At 35.8% G+C, this 6,018-nt stretch overlaps 1 pseudogene; it reads right to left on the bottom strand.

Annotated features, from left to right (window-relative positions):
* Window positions 1–4,900: 4,900 nt before the first annotated feature.
* LOC112803762 (heat stress transcription factor A-8-like) lies at window positions 4,901–5,626 on the bottom strand (annotated as a pseudogene).
* Between the last annotated feature and the right edge of the window lie 392 nt (window positions 5,627–6,018).

Genomic DNA, 6,018 nt, shown 5'->3' with positions numbered 1-6,018 from the left:
ATAACTAATCCTAATTAATTTAAAATCTAATATCTAAAATTAAGATAATATCTTTTCCTATATTCAAATTCAAATTTGAATTTAAATCAGAATTAACTAACTACTCCGCGTCTTGTAACGTGGGGACCACTTGACTTTACTGGATCCGTGCCTAACTTGGGTGCTAAAATGGGGCCCAGAAATCACCCTCCAGCGTTTTTTACATTTTCTGCACGTGGCACATGTCACTCGTACGCGTCAGTCACGCGTACGCATCGATGGTCTTCTTCGCAAGTCACGCGGACGCGTCGGTCACGCGCACGCGTCGCTGTGCAATTCTTCAAATCATGCGTATGCGTCAGTCACGCGCACGCATCGCCATGGAAAGCTCCAAATCACGCGTACGCGTCGCTCCTCGCTGCCATCTCCTTTGATTCTTGTGCTGCAGAAACTCCACCAAATCCAGTCGAATACTACCTAAAATAAACAAAATTACAAAAGACTCAAAGTAGCATCCATATTGGCTAAAAGATAATTAATTCTTTATTAAACTCAACAATTTAGATGTAAATTCACTAGGAAAAGATAGAAAAGATGCTCACACATCAATAAGCAGTTGTTTCTAGATACATCAAGAGCATTAAATTCAAGATGAGAGAGTTTCGACATAATGAAAATTTGTTACCTGAGTCTTCCTAAAATTTGATCAGAATCTCGTACTGATAACATGTTGTAAAATAAATAAATAAGGAAGAGAAAATAAAAATAAAATAGAGAAGTGTAAATAGATAACTTTATATTAATATTCACCAATATAATTTTCTCAATATAATAGAGATAATTTATTTTTATATATATATACTAATATATGTAGTAATTTATTTGTAAAAGAGAGAGAAATAGTATATAAAAAAAAGAATAATTTTATTATTACTATTGTATGTTATTAATAGAAACTTAACCTTCTATTTATACACATATAAAATATTATATTTTTAATATTATTAGATTTATTCTCTCTTAAAAATAAACATCTACATAATCAACTTTATCACAACAAATTTAACTTTATCTCGACATATTATTCTCAAAATAAGGATTTTATGGCTTCTGTTAACAAACTTAAAAGTTTTTCAATTGTAAAATTATATCTATTATCTAATGAGAATGTGGGGAAGAAGAATGTGAACCTTTATTACGTCGGTTGTTGCTTCTCCTTCTTATGGAAAATTATATTTCTAAGGAATTTCGACGAACAAGTTAATACAAGAATAAGAAATCCAAGATTTTTGTTATGTTAGAAAAATATTTATAAGTCGTGTTTGGTGTTTATTGTAACACCCTACTATACAGAGTTTTACGTTTAAGCCGTAAAACAGAAGTGGTGTGATATTACGACTTCTAAAATAAAATATATACATATAGTAGCAGAAAGAATATAATAACTAGGAGCCTTGAAAAACAGGTAAAACAAAATTCGCAAAATGAAAAGTGCAAAATCTAAAGATTATAAGTATAAATAAACAGAAATTAGAGAGTCAAGGATACAAAATATCTAGCTCCTAACTTCGCCTGCAAAGTCAAGGTTGGTCGGAGAATATTTACATACATATATACATATCCCAAAATGCCCAAAATACATAGGTAAAACCGTAACTCTCCTTAAACCTCTAAGAAGAACTAAATAAACAATATATTCGGAGAGAAAGTTAAGTATACATATACATAAACTATACAAGAAAAGAAATCCAGAAACCACTCCGCTTCAGAAGTCCAAACGCCTAGCGAGGTGCCTCTCGACCTGCATCTGAAAATAACAACACAGTATGGGGTGAGAACTGGAGGTTTTCAGCATGGTAAAGGTGTCACACACATAATATATAAGGCCCTAGGAATGCCAGAAGCAATCCTAGAATGCCGAGACTCAGGTTAAAAAGCTTAAGTTACTAAATAGAAACCATAAAATGGGTAGGTATCTAGGGAATTCTAAACTCAATTTAAACTTAACCTTAACACTCAACCTGTCCACCTTTCCTCCGTTCCTCCATCTCCAGTGAATTTGCAAAGACAGACAAACAGACAATTGCAAGCACAGGTAGGAGACAATTAGTGCAAGTGGCAATTATTACAATTAACATAATATATTCAGTTAGACATTCCCAAATAAGGCATAGCAAACAAACAAACAAAATGCACATGATGTATGCCTGTCCTATGGCTGATGAGGCTCATCTGTCAGTTATCAAGCCAACTCGACAAGTCCGAAACCCTTGGACTATCCCTCGTCGCACATCCCCATGAGTCTATGCATAGCTTTTGTTTTTTCATTTCATTCATACATCATACATCCATATATAATTTCACTTAATGGGGGATAACCATTCCTGAAAATTTATACATGCCCGGTCACCCTTACGATGTAGGGTCAATAGAGTATCGAGTCTCAACCTAGTATACGTGGTGGCAAGCCACGGTATTCTACCCAGAAAAACTCGTATCTCAGATAACATTTTAATGCATACGCCACAGAAGTATTCATAATCATTCATGTTCATTTCATAACCATTCATCATAGCCATGTCATCATCAACTTCTCATACATTCACATCATTCTCATATGATTCATCATATTTACCCTTTACTTCATCCCTAAGTTACCTTAATTTCCTAACTCCATCTCATTACTAAGCTTGCTAGTCAAGTTTAGAACTAACAATATGAAAATAGAGGTTTAGGAGGTCAAATTGACTTTGAAAAAAACTAAATAATGATTTGCTGAAAACAGGGGTATGCATAAGCATACACATGTATGCGTACGCATATGCCTCTTTTTGGCCAAGACACGTACGCATGCATCTGTTCGCGTACGCATGTAGGCTGGACAGAATTGAATAAATGTGTATGGCTCCTGTATGCCTATGCAAAACATCATTTTTTCGGTGCTATGCGTACGCTTGCACATGTATGCGTATGCATAGGTACCAAACAGAATGTAATCAATGCGTATGAAAGGGTATGCGTACGCATGCATGGATTTTTGGATAAAATTTTGGTTAAGTCAAAAAGCTGCAGAATTTACATTTTGAACCCCGAACTTCCGACGTGCATACAAAACAAGTTTGAAATCATTTGGAGATCCAAAAGCCAAGTTATGGCTCGTCGAGGTTCGACCAAAAACCAATTCCATACCAAGTTCAAAAGCCACAATTTTCTTAAAGAATCCAACTCAAACCTAATATACCATACACCAAAATCAACACAACATAACCTTACCATCACCACAATAATCCTTCCATGACTATCATATCTCAATTCAACAATATCATGCATTAACCTCTCAAATACATCAACAAATTTGTCATCCACCTACCCTAGGCATTTATATATTCTTGTCAACAAGTTCATAATCATAAATTCATCAATTTCACATCCTGTTATCATCATCCATAGCAGTCACCCAATCCAATACACAATTCATAGTACAATTCAACAACAAGGATACTAAGCATTAAACATTCCTTTATATTCCAACCTATACTAGGGTCGTTTAGCCTAAGTTTTCACATAACATTATATATTAAATACGAAAAACATAAATCATACTTTGGCCGATTTTCACGTTTTGTCCAAGGTAACTCACAAGGCAAGAAGCAAGTCCTCTTACCACAATTCCAGCTCTAACACCAACCCAAGCTTCCACCAATCACCAATGTCCACAATTCAAGCTTCAATTACATATACACAAACCTAATTCATATATACATAATACATATACACCCAAATTCAATATCTAACATAATAAAACAAGAAATTGACTAGGGTTAGAGATCCTTACCGCACCCACGGACAAAACAACCCAAACCCGATAAGCTCCGCAAGCTAAATCGAACTTAGAATACCAAAATCTCAACATAGAGGCTCACAGTTTTCGAAAATCAAAGAAGGTAGAGAAACTGAGGTGAAATTGTGGCTTACCTATAAAATTGCTCTGATAGGTTTATAGAGCTTGACGCGATGGACCTGTGGCCGCCAACGGTGCGGCGATCGGAGCTCGAAGTAGGAAGATATGGTAGTTAGAAGTGGAGGTTAGGGTTTGAATTCTTTTCTTCTCTCCCCCTTGGCTGTTTCAGCGTTGTGCTGAATGAGGAAGAAGAAGAGTGTTCTCTTCTTTTGATGAACTGGGCTGGCTTGTTGGGCATGGCCCCATTTTTGGGCCCGATTCAATTGGTTCGACCCGTTCGGCCAAATCTTGAGCCAAATTCTTTGAAATTAGTGTCAAAATTCTCGTTTTAATGAGCTCTATTATAATTTAATGTAATATTTATATTTTTATTTTTTTATTAAAATTTAATTTATTGACTAATTATTTACTAATTTAAAGGGGTTTACATTTATAATAGGAGAATGAATTCTCTTCTTTTTTTTAATTAGAAATTTCTTTATAATAGATTTATTTTGTAAATTAGTGGAATACATTTTTTCATTATATTACTCACACACTTATACATTCATATTTTGAAAATTTTTAAATTTCATCTCAGTCTTAATTTAAATTTAAACCTAGTGCAACTTATTTAAAAGATAATCTTATTTGTCACTTAATTTATATCTTTGCTGCACGATTTTAATTTTTTATGCATAATTTTTGCTAGGTGATGGTGTGACCCTAGCCTATATAATAAAAGTCGACTAGATTCGATCCGTACACTAATTTAATCATTGAAATTCTAATTACACTAATTTGAACCTTGAGATTAAACTCCGAGTCACACACTAGTCCCTCAGCCTATTTTCGACGTGAGTTAAAAGTCGGACTATTGATGTGGCACCATTACTGCCACGTGGCATCATCACTCACCCCACATCATTATGATCTTCTTTCTCATCCCTATCTCCATCCCTCTTCTTCTCCCACCCTCCGTCACATCTCCCTTTCCTTCTCCTTTCTTTCTCCTTCCCACCCTCCACCACCTCCTGCTGTAAGTCTTTCTGCCACCATCCTATCTCCTCCAATCTCCTCATCTCTTTTTCCACTTCTACTGCTACAACACCTACCGCCACTCCCATTCCTTCCAACAATGTTTTCGTTAGGCTGAAGGAGTTGAACCATGAAGCCAGGACTTTGAGCAACCATGACCAAAAATGATAACATCTGCTGTTGATGCTTCTCCATTCCTTAAAGACGATCGGTGAGGAGTAGTAGCTTATTCTCGATAAATTTTTTATGCTGCTTGAGTTTAATCAACTCCTGCATGAGGACATTTTTGTTAGATTTTAGATTCTCTACTTCCTTCCAAAGGCCATCATTTGCTGGTGCTTCATCATAATTGTCTTTTATGATCAGTGGCTTTTGATGATCTACATTGTGCGGATGTTTCTTTCTCTGAATATTGACGAACAAATATTTTTTATCCTTGACAAAGTTATCATTGGCAAATTTCTAACGGTCCATATCAATTTTTCTAAACCCCTGATACATATTTGATAGTTATCAATTATCGACTAAAATGGAAAAGACAAATGTAAATTGAAAGCAAATTATAGAGATACATACATAGATGTTGAGCTGACGAATGAAGCTGGAGAAGTTGTTGTACTTGAAGTAATTAGGGAGAAGAGTGTCGAAGAAATAGGTGATATCGGAGATCAGATGAAGAAGGTGTGGCCATGTGGGATATAAGAGACGATGGAGTCAGTGGAAGGTGAGGAGATTGGAGAGGATAGTATGATGGCAGAGAGACTTGCAACAGGAGGTGGTGGAGGTAAGAAGGAGAAAGAAAAGGAAGGAGAGGGAGAAGTAATGGAGGGTGGGGGAAGAAGAGGGAGAGAGGGATGCAGATGGAAATGAGAAAGAGGATGATGGTGATGTGGGGTGAATGATGATGCCATGTGGTAGTAGTGGTGTCACATTAGCAGTCTGGCTGTTGACTCATGTTGAAAATAGACTGAGAGACTAGTATGTCGTCTGGAATTCAATCTTGAGGTTTAAATTAGTGCAATTGAAATTTCAGGGGGTTAAATTGGTGCATAAGCCGAATC

Source organism: Arachis hypogaea, chromosome 5 (genome assembly GCF_003086295.3).
Source record: "Arachis hypogaea cultivar Tifrunner chromosome 5, arahy.Tifrunner.gnm2.J5K5, whole genome shotgun sequence".
Lineage (NCBI taxonomy): Eukaryota > Viridiplantae > Streptophyta > Magnoliopsida > Fabales > Fabaceae > Arachis > Arachis hypogaea.
This window is presented reverse-complemented; position numbering and strand designations above follow the sequence as displayed.